We start from the raw sequence: 19429 nt of genomic DNA on the forward strand, positions 1-19429 counted from the left end.
CTCTCAACCACTGCACCAGGGAAGCCCCATTACTATTCTTTTCTATCTAGCTTAAGTCATTATACAAGGCCTGCTCCTGTTTTTGAGAGTACATTAAATAATTAAATGCTACGTAGGTGTTAATCACATTATATCCTATGTTACATTTAATCTTCATAAACCTGTAAAGTATATACTGCTGTTATCTCCATTTAAAGATAAGAAACCAAGGCACAGTGAAGATGAGTAATTTTGTTCAAAATCAAGTGGCACTCAAGTGTTATAGCTGAGAGCCATACCTAGGCAGTGTGAATACATAGCTTGTTCACTTAACCATAACCATACAATGCAAGTCTATTCTGTAATCCTCTCCAGAGTTCTCTCGCCTTGTCTTTCATTTCCTGTAATAACTTTCCTTGTATCCTGACCTGCCTCAGCATTTATTCTACATTTCACTGCAAAGCACATTACTGTCAGTCAACATCTATACTTGGAGTTGAAACAGATAAGTAAAACCCACTAAAATCATTACATATTATAGGCATTAGATTTCTCCTCAATTTTTTCAAGGGATCTTGAAAAAATTTGCAAAACTTTTGAACTGCTAAGGATTCTAGAGAATACTATTTCTCAGTGTATATCATAGAGTGGTAACAGAGGTTAACTGAAAATAGAACAGTTTCAGAGTTAAAAATTTTTAACAGAGCTAAAATTTTTTAACTCTGTTAAAAAATTTTAACAGAGTTAAAAAATTTGAGGGGAGATGCTGAGTCAAAGCAAAATACGTTTCTTTTCTGCTGGAGTTCTCAGAGCCTTTATTATGCTTATGTGCATTGTGATTCTCTCATAGTTTGCTATAGTATTTAACATTTCCCAAATCCACATGGCCATAAATATTATTTTGCAAGGAGGAAATGCTGGAACTAGCATTTCCCAGAAAACAGTTTGGGAAAGACCACCTTGGTATTATTTATACTATCCCTTCTGTCCCACCACCAACTAAACAGATAAAGGATTGAGTCTCTGAATGGGCAGATGACTTATCCTAGTTCATACAGCTATTAGAGACCAAATTAGGACTGCATAAAATAAAAACCAGACAAGGTATTTCAACAGAGAGAATTTAATACAGAATGAGCAACACAGAGATAGTAACTGCAGGAGTCAGACACCAAAAGGAAGATGACAGGGTTAACAGAACCTAAAAACTTGTGCAAGTGGCCTTTTAGAGCTGGATTTAATCATCTGTAGAGAGGGCATCACCTGGATGTGGTATTAGCTCAGCAGCTCAGAGAAGAGAACCCTAGAGCTGGGAATCAGACCTCCAAGGACAGGGTACCACCCGGCTGATATGAGTATCACAGGTAATCAGAGCAGGGGCTCCTCAGCCCTGGGTCTCAGACCTCTGAGGTCTGCCCACATGCTGCTAGCATCTCAGGAGCTTGAGGGAGGACACATACATTTGAGATCAGACTTGCAGGGAGGAAGGGCTGCTCGGCTGAAACTGCTATCTTTGGGAGAGCAAAATGAAGCTGGTTCTGGGAGAACCAAAAACTGGAGACTGGAATCAACTGTCATTTCAAGGTGACGGGTAACATTAAAAGGCAAAGCAAGACTAAAACAGGGAGAATATTCCTTTCCCTTTTCACCTGATTTCTAGTCTCTCTTGAGTCCCTCCTATTGGAAGAACCTGACAGAAATCCTAGTGGCAGAGAAGAAATGAAAATTAAGGAGTTCAGCCAGAGCATCACAAAATAGAGTATAGAAGGTTGGATTTGGAGCCGACAGAAAAATGCTTAATAACTGAAATAATTCACTACCCTGGTTATCTGGTACCATATACACACCTCTGTACATACTTATACTGTTTCACAATCGTAAGATGCAATTACTCTTCATACAAACAAAAATACTGTCTTCATTAGTCCGAAAAGGAGATACACAAAATGCAAACAGCCATTGTGTTCATGTCTAGGTAACAATCACAGCAACCATTTCTGATGATATTTAATCTTCTATTACAATCAGAGTCCCACCTGAATATTCTGTTTCCTAAAGACTCAATTGTAAACCTATCTATGAGAAACTACCTTTACATAAAACAGTAAGGGGATAGGAGAAAGGAGGTCAAAAGAAAGCATATAATATATACAAATATTAATATGTCTAAATATCTATGTGGTCTTTATGGATAGGAAGAGCTATATCTATCTCTGTGAAAATAATAGCAAGCAAGGAATAAACTATACATAGCTCCTGTAGTCCCCATTTCTGTAATTAGTCACATGACTGTAGTAGATATAAATAACTCCCTTTTTCTACTATCCTTTTCTCTCAGTCAGCATCCCAGCTGGTTGATTTGGAGTTCTTTATCGCACAGAATTACTGAAGGGTCTTAATCCAACAGCAGGATAGTTTTCTCACATCCAGGAAGGTAGATTTCTTCCACAACTAAGATATCTTAGCCTTGGAGTTCTAAGATTCTCAGCATTGTTCAAGTCCCCTCAGATGTCACCATACAAGTTTCAGTCTCACTTTCCCAATTAATATCCTCGCTTTTTCATGAGAGACATGGCAAGTGTAAGATTTTGATTTCCATTGTAATTCTTCAATCAGCACAATTAAAATATGCACCTACTTTTTAAAAGAAACCAGCCCTGCACTATAAGAAAAAGAGATTCTTTCGAGTGCTTTAGAAGCTCTTCTGTTCTCTATTGCTTGAACTGAGGCTTAAAAGCCCTGAGTTTATACATTTCTGTCTGTAGGTTCTCCAGTGCAGTTAGAAGAGGCATCTCACCCACAGTTCTTGTAGCAATCATGATTACTATAAGAATTAAGGATTGAAGACACTGGGTTCTCAGGATATTACATTATAATCAATAAGAAGTGATCATTTAAATTAATTGTAATATAACTTTACATTATGAATTACTAGTATTTCATTTCCCACTGGAAAGGAGATCAGTACTTCATCAGAGGACACGGACATGACGAAATAATTCTCAGAATCTTCTGGCATCAGATAAGTTCAGAGAGAGAAACAGCTACCATCCTTAGGACTGGGGTAAAATGAAAAAGGGCTAGTTATCATCTTAGGGGAAGATTCCCAAGGAGCTGGGGCTCAGACCTTTAAGAAGGGGTCAATGCCAGGGGAGTGATGAGGCTATTCCTGGCAATGCAGTAAGAATCAAGCAGAGGTCTGCCAAAGTAGAGGGAAAAGTATGAAGACGCTCCTTATGCAAGAAGAGGCTTAAGAAGGGATGAAGAAGTCCCTTCTTACTTTTCCTTCTGCCTTCTCATCTCCCTATACTGCCTCCTATTCTCAGAACTCAGTAGGAAGCATTTTAAAAGGAGAAATGAAAACTGTGCAGTTTAGTGCCACTGTTCTCAAGTATAGAAGGGTGGGTTTGCAACTAAGTGACAGTAGCTTAAGCACAAACACAGACTGAGACATAAACTATTCTGGTGTCCAGTGTAAGCTCTTGAAAATTCTTCCTTAATGGTTGAATTCCAAAAGCCATAATGAGCTGGTGGGGGAGCCATACAGGAGCAGGGAGATTTGTTACTAGAAACCACTTACTAGTAAAAGCCCATTTCTATGTGTTATAATCAAATGACATATGTTATACACGTAAATTGCCCAGAACAGTGACTGGCATATACAAAGCACCATAATAAGTGATCGCTTAGAGTAGTAATAGTATCATCATCATAGCATCTTACTATACGTTAGTATTAAGCATTGATATGCAATTGATGAAATTAAGGTTAAAAACATTTTATGTCAGGTTATGAAATGTATAATCACAAACTTCCTGATAACAGATATTAGCTGGTACAAAAATAAAATGTATGCTATCACACCAAAAACAAAACAAAGCCACAAATTACTGTTGAAAAGTTTGAGTGATGCCCCAAAGGGTACATTTTCAAAGAGCTTCCTACAAAGTTTGGCTATTTGATTATGTGTTATGGTTTAATAATGTTCTTAACCCATGATTTTGCCAGTCCAGTGCTTTCTGTCCCAGAAAAATCGATGACAATTATTGTCTTAAATCCTCCAGAACCTGAGCTACATTCATCTTTCTGAAGGCATGTGTTCGTGAGCATGTGGGTAAATATTGGGGGGAAACTAGAGATTAGCATTATGATAACATAATGTCCCTTGGAACGGCAATTCGTGCAGACTAGATGACTTACGTAGAGTCAGAAAAGACAATCTATAAACACTTTTCTTACATTTCTTAAATTAATTTGCTTGCTTCTCAATTAATACAAAATGGATTGACAGACTACCTTCTTTAACTTTTACGTTTTAGTTCTAATTCAACACATTAACATCTCCTAATTTAGTTACCAGAATTCCTCTCAACTCCCACCACCATCCTCAGCTGTGAAATAGTCAAAATAAATAAACCAAAATAAAGGTACTGAAAGGCAAGTGTTTTACTCACAGCAGAGTCATTCCACCCTCACTCAAAGCTTACACATTTATATTTTAAACCTAGTTCACACTGGTTAATGTTTCTTATCCCAATGTAGATAAGAGGAGTGAAATGTGGAGAAATAGGGGGGCATTAGAATCAGATAAACCAAAAGTAGAAATGACAGCAGAGAGAAAGCAGTTAGAGAGTAGAATATAAAAATCAGTTTCAAAATTGTGGGCTCATTGTGTATCGGGGCACACAGTCCTCCATTATAAAGTAATGCCTCACTGCCCTGGTGCAAGTGCATTGGAACAGATTTCTGCACTAGGTGAGGTGAAACCATGAACAAGTCAGTTACTTCTCTAGGCCTTTATTCCTACATCTTTATAATTGAGGGTCTGGTTAGATGATTTTCAAAATCCTTTAACAACCTAAATTTCTATTATTTTATAACAATTTTAAAATGAGCTTTCCATGACCTCCATTTAAAATGTCAGAAGGGTATGTGACACCTTTTAAAATATCTCTCCCAAAAGCAGTTAAAGGAAGTAAAATGATTTGGTCTTAATAGTAGTAAATACTTGTTATTTAGCAGAAGTAGGACATTTTTATAAGTACTTACATATATTTTTGATTTAATCATTACAACCATTCAGTGAAGTAGATTCTATTCATGCACATTGTTCCATTGAGGAAACTTAGGTTCACACAGGTGGTGTTAACTGCACAGTATCTCATGGTCAGACAGGATTCAAGATCCATTTTTGTCTTTTGCAGAACTTTATACTCCTCACCAAGTATCACAGATAGGCTCCATGTACTTGCAAGGGTGCTTCTGCTCTATTCCTGGGTCACAGGTCACCAGCAAGTTTCTGGTTTGCAAAGGTAGACAAGTAATCTGTGCTATTCCAATTACAGCCTATTGATAAGGAGCATGGCCCTGCCCCTGGCTAGATTCTGTATTGTACCAAGTTACTGCAAGAACATTCAAGTGATTCAATATGATTCCCACTGCTGTGCCCCCATATGACTTGAACACCAACTTATCAGCAAGAGATTGCTGATACATGGAGAGATTTCTCTTCTTTTTTGAATATGACTAATTATCCATTGATTTATATTTTTAAAAATCTGTCATTTCTGTGTATGTGAAGCAAAGAAGTATGCACAAATTTCTTCCCACGACATCTTGACCGAAAGTAAAGTCCCCTTTCTCTAACAATGGAAATAACATGGAAGAGGCTACGGCTCACAGGAGAGAACATAGACTATGAAGGCTTTCTGGGACAGCTAAACATTTTAAAACATACCATCTTAGGCAACTTACTTAAACTCTCACAACCTTAGTGATGGGCTGCACCAAGTAGGCCTACAAGCCCTGTACTTGCCCATCCTCAAGACTGAAGAAAGCCTGGAGTCGGTGAAAGAAACATCAGTGGTTTAATGGATGGAGGATCTTACACATCTGAAACAAGGTCCTGGAGTGACACCCCACTATGTGCTGCAGACAGTGGGCAGGACATGGCGGCAGTCTTCACTCCCAGGGGCAAGGGGAGGTTACCAGTTATAGGAGGAATTGACCTCAGGTTGTCTCATCCGTTACCAGGGAAAGTAGAAGAGAGGCACACCCCTCATGGCCCCTTTGATAAGCTATCATGGTGGAGATGTTCTGATCTAAATCACTAGCTGGGGTGGGGGCAATATTTAAGAAGGTCAGGAATGTGAATGGGGTGTAAGTGAAGCAGGCACTGGTCAGGCAGGGGATGTACCGAGACCAAGAGAACAGTCATCTTGGGTGGCCTGACCATACACTCCACCCCTACAGACCCTGCAGGACCCTTGCAATCTTGGTCTGCTCCTCTTCCCCATATCCCTGGGGTCAGGTATGTAGGGGGCACTACAACCAGATACCACAAGTACCGTACAGACAGCGAACGTCCAGAGAGCATCAGGAGTAAGATACCTAGTATGCTCAGAACACTCATTCGCCAGGATGTGGGCAAATTTTAGAGCCGAGCACTTACCGGGTCAATGGAAAGGGAGTCAATGACAGCAGTGTCCTGACAAGTTATAAGGAAGGTAAGGCCACCCCTGGTTTTCACAAGCCCAGAGCCACCCCCATGGGGTGGGGAAGGACGCCTGCTCTAAAAGAAACATTCTGGTGGCCTAGCCAGCAGTCAAACTACAGGTCTGCCCACCCATGTTATGTTGAGTGCCATTAAGAGCTGGACCCATGAGGTCTTTCCTAACAAAAACAGTTAATCCCACTAGTTGGGCTCATGTGCCCAGAAGCCAGCCTATTCCATTCCACACAGCATAGCCCAAAGGGGTTCATGGGCAGTCAACTGTACAGTAACATTTATTGACGGGGATCCTTCTGACGTATTGGCATGTGGGACAGGAAGACGGTGAGAGTTGTTGTCCCCCACTGTCAGCCATCCCCACAGAGTCACATTAGCCAGGTCCATTTTTCATGAAAGTCCAGAGGAGAATGAAAACAGCATCTCACCGTAGACCCCACAATTAGATTCATTTGGCAGTGAGGCCACGGTAGCTTCCCAATCCTTGAATAGATCCCTCCGCTCAGGCTACGGATGATACGTAAGACATCTAACAGGCACAACACAGGGGAGATCATGACCACCAAACAAAATACAAGCAGTATTCTGAGATAATACCACACCTGCCCGTGGTTTTTGTCCTGGTCTCCCATATAGTTCAGAAAAACTCAAGTTTTCAGTAATACAGCAATGTGTCCATAGGCCACAAAGCAGGCCACTCCGGTCAGTAAGGTTTAAGTTAAATCATGTATAAGCTAGAATGACTTCCCCGTATCTCCATATGTGACAATGTTCCCGTAATTTCCCCCTTTTGATTGCAAATCTTTTGATAGACCAAAGTATATGTCACTAGAAGCCAGGGTGAATGCTGCCTGCCCTGGGTCCAGATTATGACCTTCTGTGCTTGACCTCCTTCATATTTGTCTAGTTATCCATGCTGGGGGAAAAGGGATCAGATACTGCTCAGAGGTATGTTAATGGGGAAACATTTTATAGGCTACACATTTCATCACTTATACGGAATTGTTACACGAGCATTGTGCATGTGCTTTCAGTGGCAGATTTAAAGCAAGCAGTCATACATCATGAGTAGTTATACTCTGTGACAACTTCATTAGACAATTTTCTTTCCTCCTGAACAACAGGGCAAAAGTGAGGCTAATACAATAACTTTTATAAATCTAGACCTCAATCAACAGGAATAGAATTTCTTATCTACTGAAATATAACATTTTTCTCTCTAAAAGTACCCTTATCACCACCAAACACAGCCAAATCAAGACTAATTTGTTTGCAAAATAAGTCTGGTCAATTGACCACATAGGCTCCTCCAAACTGGCTGAGGTAGGACTCCTCAGAAGGAATCTCAGACTGAATTCCCTAAAGGCCTCTCAAGGCCAGGAAAGCCATGCCAGAGGTCTGCCATCAGGCTCTGCCTCAGTCGATTTCTCTCTGCTAGAGGTCTCCAAAATATAGAGATTCCCACACATGCCAGGAGACAGTTTTTCCCATCCACCTGATAAGGTTGCTCAGAACCCAAGAGTCTCCAACTTCTGAAGGGACCAGGCAGAGAGACAAGAAAAATGTTTCAATTCTACCCACAGGTGTAGTTTACCAAACTGCTATAAGTTATAACCAACTTGAGGGAAGGGCTTCCCTATATCTGGAAAACACAGATCAAAACCAGTAATATCAGACTTTCCTGGTGGCGCAGTGGTTAAGAATCCGCCTGCCAGTGCAGGGGACACGGGTTCGAGCCCTGGTCCGGGAAGATCCCACATGCCGCGGAGCAACTGAGCAACTAGGCCCATGCGCCACAACTACTGAGCCTGCGCTCTAGAGCCCGCAAGCCAAAACTACTGAGTCTGAGTGCCACAACTACTGAAGCCTGCGTGCCTAGAGCCCATGATCTGCAACAAGAGAAGCCACCCAGTGAGAAGCCCGCAAACTGCAACAAGAGTAGGCCCCGCTCGCCACAACTAGAGAAAAGCCCGCACACAGCAACAAAGACCCAAGGCAGCCAAAAATAAAAATTAATTAATTAATTTAAAAATAGAAACAAAAAAACAGTAATATTCCAGACAAAAAGCATAAAAATTATAACCATATTCACCAGTTCACTCAGTAACCAATCTTTTTTTTAACTTTTTAGGAAGCCATCAGGCTTTCCATTAGGATTCTTTAATTTTTTACCCCATTCAATGGTATCATAAAATTTATTAGAGACCTAAACTTGTCAAAATGTCCTTCCTATGTATCTTCTTGAAGATGAAGCACTTTTGCAAAAGCATCAGAGTACAACTGTCTATAAATGACAAAAGACTTAAAAAGGCAGAGTTAAACACCTAATTACAATAAAATAAAAATAAAGACACTTGGTTACATTAACTAGAATTATGACTGATTATAATCAGAACCCTTAAAAACCTTAATATCTGGTAAAAACCAAGAAGCAAGTAATCGTGAATATCTGTCATACCAGCATTTCCTGATTGGAAAACTTACGCTTTAGTCTTCCCCTCCTAAGAAGGCAAGGGTAGGTAAACTTAGACCAGCCCAGCAATTAATGTTCTACTATTTTATTCTATTTGAAAGGACCCAAGCAATCAGTGAATTCTCTTCATTTAACTTGGTTTAGTTGCAAATTACTAAAATCTGGAGAGACTACTTTAGACAGACATTCCCCAAACATAATTATTCCTACAGAGTTTACCTACAAGCTCTTATTTCATTTACATCTCGAACGCATGAAAAAAGAAATACCAATTTCTTCTAGAAAGCTAACTTCCTCTAAGGGCATAAGCAAAAACCAGTTTTAGCATGTCCAAAGAGACCCATCTTAGACATTTTCAGGGATTTTTCTTTTTTTTCTTTTTTTCAGTTTCTAAATAGCTAATTCAGTATCAACAAGTAACAGTAATAGACAATAATACAAATCATTCACTCACGTTCACATGCCTCACTTTCAGAGGAACCAGTATCAGCATTCAAGTTAACCTTCGCCTTGGCTGTCAGCTCAGCCTCTGTGACCTTTCTTAACACAAAAAGCAACAGCCAGCCCACAGCTGCGGCCACTTCTTTTTCCCCCACTGGAAAGGCGGCCAATATCTCCCCAACAGCCTACTGTGAGTTCTCTCTATTCCCTTGGCGGCCCCTGTTCATCAAGGACAGCCACCACAGGGCCCACATATGTGGATGGCCACTCTGAGATTCCCCTCTGCAACTTTCCAGCCACACATGTTAGTGGATGGCCCACAACCTTCCATCCCCTATCCTTACTTCCTGACATCTCGGTGCTAAAGGGAGTCTCCTTAGTCTTCTGGCTGCTCCACCAATTTCTGGGCTGCACCCATGCAGTCCTACAAGGCCTGTACCTGCCCAGCTTCAGGATGGAAAAAGAACCCAGAATTGGCAGGCGACAGAGACATCAATGGTTTAAAGGAAGGTGGCACTTACTTGTTTGAAGCAAGGTCGTGCACACCCCACCCTGTGCAGCAGAGGCAGGCAGGACTTGGCGTCAGTCTTCGCTCCTGGGGGGAGAGGGAGGTTACCGGTTATAGGGGGAATTGATGTCAGGTGGGCTCATCCGTTACCCGGGAAACTAGCAGAGGGGCACGCCCCTCACCACCACTTTGATACGCTATCAGGTGGAGATGTTCTCATCTCAAGGTTAGGGCAATCACCAGCTGGGGCAGGGGCAAGTATGTAGGGAGGTCAGTCATGTGAGTAGGGTGTAGGTGAAGCAGGCACTGGCTGAACAAGGGATACACCAAGAGCAAGAAAACAGCCATCTTGGGTGGTCTGATCATACACTTGGTTTTCTCATAGAAAAACCAGTGATAATAATATTCCTTAGCTTGAAAGGTTGTTGTGAAGTAAATGAGTATGTATGTAGAACAGCATCTGACATACCGTGTTTAAAAAACATGATGCTATTAGCTGCCTCAGAACTATCACTTAAGAGCCTACTGATAATTGGAGACACCTGAAGGCTATGTTCGGGCTCTATTTCTTTTCATTTCCCCAGTGCCTAGTGCAGTGCCTTATGTCTTTTAGAGGCTGCATAAATTTCTGAATGCATGTCATTTGCTTCTCTAAGGTTGTAATTATTTTCGTCTCTAATGGACCAAAAATACCAGCTTTGCCTACCTGAAAGGGTTATTATAGGCCATATAGTACACTAAGTAGTTTATTTTTATAAAATCTCTTCTACAGACAAAAAAAGCGCTCATAGGGGCTTCCCTGGTGGCTCAGTGGTTGAGAGTCCACCTGCCGATGCAGGGGACATGGGTTCGTACCCCGGTCCGGGAAGATCCCACATGTCACGGAGCAGCTGGGCCCGTGAGCCACGGACGCTGAGCCTGCGCGTCCGGAGCCTGTGCTCCGCAACGGGAGAGGCCACAACAGTGAGAGGCCCACGTGCTGCAAAAAAAAAAAAAAGAGCTCATATACCTTGCTCACAATCAGCAAAGAAAAGCAGAGCCAGAATTTGAATCCAGGTTTGTCTTATGTCTGAACCAGGATGATTTGTTGCTTGTGTCTCATGAGCTAAGTTATGAGAAAGGGTTTATACCCATATAAGGCATTTGTACATGGTAGCAAGTTTGTAGCAGTGGCCTCTTAACAGCTAGTTCTCCTCAGTGAATTATGTACTCTCCTTCCCTGTTTATAAGTCTATCCTAGATATTGAGAAGCACTATTTAGGGTAAATGAGGGGAGAGTACTCTTGCCATTGCCACACAGATAATTCAAGTGGGTCAATTATCCAGTATGTGCATTATTCATATCCTTTCATCTTTCTAGTAATTGTCCAACTGCTGGCTCTTTTCTCAGTGTTAATAGCAAAAACACATTTAGATCAGGTCATTATGAAATTAATTAACAGGCCATCTAAAAGTCATTTGGAGAAAAAGAAATACCAATATATCTGTTCAATATCTACGAATTTAGTATCATCATTTTCACTTCCATGTTCCAATGTACTCATCTGTAAAATAAGAATACCAAAATTCTTTCACTATATTCATGAGGATTAACATTTAAATGTACAGATCCCTCTATAGTGCCTGGTACATGTTCAAAGATCAATAAACTATAGCATATTGTGAATAGCAATTAGGATGAAGGTTGAAGTTTTTTAAACCAAAGTATCCACGGAATAATCACTGTCAAACAAAATGTGGCTCATTCTTCATATACTATGCAAATACTGAATTCATATCAAGTGTGGTCATCGGGTTCAAGAGGGGGCCCACATAGGCAGGACTATATATTATAGAACAGGGACAAATTTAACAAGTATGGTGACATAAATTATATATATCAAAGTCTCCATTCTACATAGATTGATCTCTAATTCAATACACATTGTCTATATGTGTTTCTGTATTTTCTCTTTTTCTGAATTTATTTCCCATTATTAATCTGAAATATAAATTTCATTCATCCATACTGAGCACTTATAATGTGCCTGAGCTGTGCAGAAATTTAGAAAAAGAAAAACCTGATATACACCCTATTTCCTCAAGGAACTCTGGTGAAAAGAGAAACATCAACAGATAATTAGAATCTCGGGAAAGAAGTGTTAATAGAAATATTTGTAACACAATATGGCAGGAATGAGGAAGACATGGGTAAGTGAGCGCCATGCTCTGCTAGGGGCATTAAGTAACACAGGAAGAGATGACTGATCTTTGCCAAATTGGCTCACTCCCCAAACTTGTTCATTCTGTTTCCCAGTAGAAACTGCTGCAGTGGAAGCTAAGAATATGGAGGTAAATAGAAAGGTTCATAGGTTGATGCCTATGCATTCTTTTTTTTAATTTAATTTAATTTTATATATTTTTTAACATCTTTATTGGAGTATATTTGCTTTACAGTGGTGTGTTAGTTTCTGCTGTATAGCAAAGTGGATCAGCTATATGTATACATATATCCCCATATCCCCTCCCTCTTGCGTCTCCCTCCCACCCTCCCCATCCCACCCCTCTAGGTGGTCACAAAGCACCGAGCTGATCTCCCTGTGCTATGTGGCTGCTTCCCACTAGCTATCTATTTTACATTTGATAGTATATATAAGTCCTATGCATTCTTTATCCCTGGCCTCGTCCAGGAGGGGAGGAAGAGAAGGGTGTTAGAAAACTGAATCGAAGAGAATTCTTTCTAATAGAACAAAAAGAGGAGTTCACTTGGTAGCTCTTTGAACGAAGCAGCACATAGTTTCACCTCTTTTGTCACCCTCTGTTCCTCCTTATGTATTTTCAATATATCAAGTGCTTTGGATATATTGTCTTACCTAACACTAACAGTTCAACGAATTAGAAATTATTGACCTAGTTACAAAACTGCAAAAAAATAAGGTCGAGGTTTTAGCCAAGTCTACAGAGCTGGTTAGTGGTAGTCAGTCATCAAATTCACTCTCCTACACAGCTTCAATACGTTGGAGAATGAGAGAACAGGAGCATATTACTACTAGTGTCATGTCCAATTCTATAAATACCAAATACTTCTAAAGAAAGCTCCCAATTTTATTTCTATCTTACTTATGATTCACTTGTTCAATGAAAAACAAAAAGATAAGGAAGTGAGACCTAGTTAGATGTATGCTTTTTACATGCATTATGCATACTTAGAAATGTAACTTTGTAGTTACATTTGTACAAATTTGAGAAAGTGTTAGGATCATTGGGATTTGGAACAGCTAGTCATTGTTTTCACTGGCATTTTCCATGTCAGTGGATAAATGGATAAATGATATCAGACATACTGACAATAACATTATTTTGAATTTGTATAATTCATCTAAGTAATTTAAATATTGACAAAACAACTAAATTATCAGTCTTTTATAATGAGGAACAAAAAGGTTAAAGAATTTGGGCAAGAACACAGTAAATTAATGGAAGAGCTGATAAATTCATGAAGGCTCGTGAATTGCATTGAGTTGTTAAATTCTTGTTTGTAAAATCAGGAAGAACTCAGAATTCACTAAGTTGTGGTACATAATTACTTTTCTTGAAATATCATCAAATCCATGAAATAAATCTGTAAGAGAATATACTTTTGGCCACATGAAAAAAGCATATGTGTTATTATTGGAGTACTTCATCATACTCTAAGAGGTAATTAGTGTTAAAAATAAACCTGGGGAAGGCAATTCTTAAAGTAAAAATGGGCATATTTATTCATCTACTTAACTCCCTCAAGGAGATATTATGATGATTAACTGGATCATGACTACAGAGTAGTTTATGAAAAAACACCTTAATTCCCAAAATTATTAGCATGATTTCACCACAATTATCTCCAATTTGTACCCTTTCCTGAATTAAATTTCAACTTTGTTGGCTCCTTGAGGAAAACGGAAAAATCACTCAATGCTAGAGGCACACTCTCTTTCAAGAGGTTATGTAAAGGATAAAAAGAGGCAAACTTTATTTAATACATTGTGCAACCCTGTACTTATGCCTCAGAACAACCCTGTGAGGAATCAAATTTCCGCTGTTTGGCAGCTGCATCTCAAAGGACTCAGTGAAGTTTTAGACACATATTAATGGAATGATAGCGCAGGAGGGAAGGATAGAGAGCAATTAGTCTGACATCTCCATTTTATATAAAAAAACTGAAAGCTGGAAAGTAAAGTGATTTGCCCCATGAAATAGAGAGTTTGTTCAACTCTCTATTCTATTGTTCAATGTTTCACACTTCAGTGTGTGGGCATTTCGGGTTTAGACACTGGGAGAAGCATCAGGGTATGTCTCTCTTTCAACATATAAGGAGGATTCTTCCTGTAACAGACACTGTTTCTGACATCCAAAAACAAATACCATTTAGATTAGTACTGAGATATGTGCAGCAGCTCACTAACTTGAGTGCTTATCTACCGCAAGATTGTTCAGCTGATAACTCCTGACCAGAACATGTCCATAATTAGAATTACAAGAGGTTGCCAAGCACAAATCTACCCTCAGCAAAGTAAAAACCACTCTGGACTCTGATAGAAAAGTAGAGAATATAATTTCTTGGAAAAAGTAAAAGTCATCAGATTATAACTAATGTAGCTAACTAGCCACTTTGAGCTCAACAAATCAGTGATATCAACTATTTCTTCTTCAAATGATGTGAGAAACTGAAGTCCATGTTTCATATTTACTATGATGACACCTTTAGAAAATAAATGTTTAAACTGCTTTTAGGAGTGTCAGTCGATGAATGAAAATGTTTCTCCATTTGTCAAGTGGCAAAATTACTTCCTTTTTTTTTAGTATAAATTCTAGACTCCTATGAAATGCTGTAATTGTGCCTACCCAATTTCCTTTTCAAATCAATCAAGCATTTATCCATGAGGTCAATTTCTCAGAAGATAAACTCAGAAAGTTCAAATAATTTAAAAAGGATTTGTTTTAAAGACTAACATTTTAAACTAATGAACAGAGCAAACAAGCCAAATAACACTATACAAATTATTTCTTTCAAGCGATCATGTCTATAAGCTCATATAGTTCAACTTATTTGACTCCATAGGAAAAGGAATGAACAATAAAATGACTTTTCCTACAAGTTTCATTAAAAGTTCCTTTTTAATTTTACTCTTCTTCCTTTTTTAAAATCAATGCTATTCTCAGATTATTTGGAAGGAGGTCTGTAATGTAACATCAATAATTCGCAATAGTGGTTTATTTATTTTTGCATGGTACAACAGACTTACAGTTTATTCTTTAGTGTCTTTGTGCGTGTGTCTATGTCTATGTGTCTGTGCATGTACTCTAGTTTTACTTAAAATATTTTTGTAGCTTTTAGGTATAATCTATATACAAAAAACTGCATGTATTTAATATATACAATCTGATGTGTTTGGACATATGCATACATCAGTGATATCATCACCATAATCAACTTTATAAATATATCCATCACCTCCAAAAGTTTCCTAGTGTCCCTTTTCTTTTCTTTCTTTCTTTCTTCTTTGTTGGGATAAGGACATTTAACATGACACCTACCCTCTTAACAATTCTTAAGTGCACGATACAGTACTATTAACTATAGGCACTCTGTTGTACAGCAGATCTCTAGAATTTATTCATCTTTTACAACTCTATACCCATTGAACAGCTCCCTATTTTCCCCTCCTCCCATCCCCTGGCAACCACTATTCTATTTTCTGCTTCTGTAAGTTTGAATATTTCATCTTTCTCATATAAAGAGAATCAAGCAGTTACTTGCCCTTCTGTGACTGACTTATCACACTTAGCACAGACTTCCAAGTCCATCCATGTTGTTCTTTTTTTTTAAGACAAATAATATTACATTGTATGTATATATCACATCTTCTTTATCTATTCATCTCTCAATAGACAGTTAGATTGCAAAGTTGCAGGATACAAAATCAACATACCAAAAATCAGTTACATTTCTATACACTAACAATGACCTATCTGAAAAAGAAATTAAGAAAATAATCCCATTTACAATAGCATCAAAAGGAACAAAATACTTAGGAATAAATTTAACAAAAGAGATGAAAGACCTATATACTGAAAACTATAATACATTGATGAAAGAAATTAAAGAAGACACAAACAAATGGAAAGACATCTATGTTCATGGATTGGAAGACTTAATATCATTAAAATCTTCATATTTAAACAAATTTAAAGGTCTCCTTTTGATACAAATCTCAATGTACATGTACCAGTTAACTAAATTGTAAGACAAAGTGGGAAAATTTCCAAGTTTAATCATGAAAGCAAAATGACATAGATCTCTATTTGTGGGCTTATTCATCCTATGAAATTTCACCTATCCTCATCATGTTATTGATAAATTTTAATGCTGTCCTCATGTTTTATACATTTCAAAGCACTTGAAATTGATTTTTTTGAGTTGATCCTCTTAGAATCTCAGTGAAATCCACATGAGAAGGTACCATTATTCTCATTTTATGGAAAAGAAAATAGAGGGCACAAGCGGTCAAGTGATTTTCTGAAGCTTCCATAGGCAGTCACATGTGCTTTTAATAGAACTGATCTGTGTCTCTCAGAGTTTGGCTAACTTTATAGCACTCCAACTCATGGCACTGTAACTGAATAGCAAATACATAAAATATGAAAATACGGCTCAAACTATAATAACTTAAAGCAGTATTTCTCAGCTCTTTCTTTTAGACATACATGAGGAGGGGGATATTATTTTTAAGGTCAAATTGAAGATCTAGTCTGGAAATTGGTTTTATCTGAATAGCAAGAAAATCTGCAGTCAAATCTCTGTTTTACTGACAACAACATGAACGTGCTAGAAAAATAAAACTTCAGCGATTTCCTGTTATACAAGTATTTTTCTTAGCTCTCAAATACTGCAAACATTTTAAAGTCTCTTTGAAGAAAGAAAAGAGAACACATATATCTCCCCTTTTTTGCATTTTTAAAACTCTTTTGGAGTATTTCAAAGATAAATTTATAGTGTAGATAGTTTCTCTGTGTCTTCTGTAAACCTAAAGAGAGGCAATATTGTTATATGAACCTCCATTTATGGCAGTATGAGGCAGATTTAGAGCTGTTGTTCAAAGCTTTTTTGATGTGTTTCTTGGGCCACTGTAGAAAACTGGGGAGGGAAAAAAGCTCTAAAATAGTTTATACTGCTTTTTATTTATTTATATATTTTTCAGATTATACACTGTGAGGTTGGAGAAAATCTTAAAACTGCAGCAAATACTGAAAGAAATGCTGAAGTAGTTTAAAGTATAGTTGAAAACAAGGGAAATTTGAGGAATAAAAACTGTGAAGTTACCTATAGATATGATGTTCCAGTCTTCCTCTTCTATTTATCTTGCAGGCATATTCAAGTTTGTTCTTTCCTTTTCCTGCAAGGCATTATATGGCTATAGCTTGTATATACAAGGGCTTGGTAGAACTATTCTCATAATACAGCTTTGCTAATACTGCTTATTCAACTGCTATCTACTATTTCAAAATAATGACTTAAATTAACCCACTCCTTAGTCTTATAGATAAAGCAATTCCTAGGGTGAATTTTTCTCATTGGGTAGAATTTTTCCTAGAAGAGCTGAAGGAAAAAACCTTTCCACATTTCATATTTGAATTGACCTTAATAATTGACTGAATATTTTATTGACCAAAATCTCCCAGTAAATGCAAAAAGGTAGTATAAAAAGAACACTCAGAATTTCTAGCATTTCATATCTCTTAAAGGCAGCTTAACTGTTAATATTCAGGTAATGACATTCAGTAAGTATAATATAATAAACATGCTTTTCTTGACAGCTTGGATAACAAATCAAAATGAAAGTTTTATAGTCACCAAGATGTTAGTCTGGAAAAAGCTGAATTTAATTTATAGCTGAAATGGTGATTTTACCTTCATCATGTTTCTAGTAGTATTCTCTTTCTTCTTTTTATTATTATTACTAAAGAGTGGTATGTATATCTCCAAATATATCAGGATACATATATATACACATACGTATACATATGTATGCATATATATACACATATTTGTATGTGTGTGTCCTAAGTACCCCAATAGTTTAAACAATTTTGTGTTTTAATCTGTCTTGACTGAACTAATTTTATGATGATTTGAATTCTGGGCATTTCCTGAGTGAGTGTGATCAATACAGGAATATCTGTACTACAGACAAATTATAGTATCTATTCCTGCCACAAAACGTCTCCACATGGAGATGATATAAACATTTAGTTTCCTGCTTTAAAGGTATAATAAAATTGTAATTCAGGCTACAAAGTTGTAGTTTTTTTCTGCTTATAACCTTATTTTTCATCATTTGAATAAACATGACTATCCATAACTATTAAGGACCACCTTTCTCAACCACAGATTAAGTTATGTGTAAAAAGAAAAAATATGCAATTAGAGTGATCAGTCCCAACACTCCAGACATCTTCAAAAATATTGGCCATACTTGCAGATGTTTGCTGTATGCATCCCTTATGTATAGTGACTTAAGTTAGAAACATGTGAAACTCAGTTAGTGCCTCTATCTTAATACATAATTAAATATAGAAAGATTTGACTTTCCATTTTTACTTGTGTGTATATTTCACTATTGTTAACCCCAGCAACTATTGCTTGTCATTGTGATACAATTCTAGTAAGACACTCTTCCTTTCCAAACATTATTTTCAATCAAAGGAGGAACAAACATATTTGAAAAGACTTCCAGGAGGTATCATAATGTGGGCAGGGCAGAAAGAGTGATTACTTTTAAAGAGCAACATTTATTTTGCCCTAAAATATTCTTTGAGAAGTGCCAATTCTGAAAGACAATACCTTTGTTACTGTGCGGCTACTTCAATTTTTTTAAAAAAAAACTTTAATGTATCTATGATATAAAATGTTACACATTTAACTTTTCTGAAATACATATAGGATGTACACAATGGAGGAACACAGCATATGGGATTTGCTTTCAAAGCCAGTATGTAAGGTAAGAATTATATGCTACCAAAAATAGGCTGTAATTCTTTAAAATGCCCATGTAAAATAGACCATATGTCCAGTTTTGTTCAGTACATATTAGAAAAGTCATGTGGTGAAAATTACATTTCTGTAAATACTAGAAGCCCAGGTCACAAGATACACTCTGGGTAATAGGAAATGAATGAGAAAATGGGAAATTCACTTCTGTCATTTCAAGATTACTCCAGCCCATATACTCATGGTGAGAAATGGCCAATAGGGCCATCAATGCTTTTTAAATTGTCATCTATTTCTCTCCCTCTCTCCTTCTCTCCATCTCTCTCTCATTCTCTCCCACCTCTTCCCTCACTCTCTCCCTCTTGTTCCCCTTCACTCCCTCACTCCTTCTCTCTTTCTCTTTTCCTCCCTCAGCTGAAAAACACAGAGTTGAATTTGTGTGGCTAAAATACAATCATTGCAAAATCTAAAGGTATACTGATAAGGAATACCTTATCAGTAAAACGTTTT

At 37.8% G+C, this 19429-nt stretch overlaps 1 protein-coding gene across 1 annotated transcript in view; it reads right to left on the bottom strand.

The window, feature by feature from the left end:
• GABRB2 (gamma-aminobutyric acid type A receptor subunit beta2) overlaps positions 1-19429 on the bottom strand; it is a 556114-nt gene that overhangs the window by 415291 nt on the left and 121394 nt on the right. The window contains exon 2 of the mRNA XM_079918416.1: positions 9923-9996. The gene's annotated coding sequence lies outside the window, so the exon portion shown is untranslated. The remainder of the gene's footprint in view (positions 1-9922; positions 9997-19429) is intronic.

This window comes from Stenella coeruleoalba, assembly GCF_951394435.1.
Source record: "Stenella coeruleoalba genome assembly, chromosome: 3".
Taxonomy (NCBI): domain Eukaryota; kingdom Metazoa; phylum Chordata; class Mammalia; order Artiodactyla; family Delphinidae; genus Stenella; species Stenella coeruleoalba.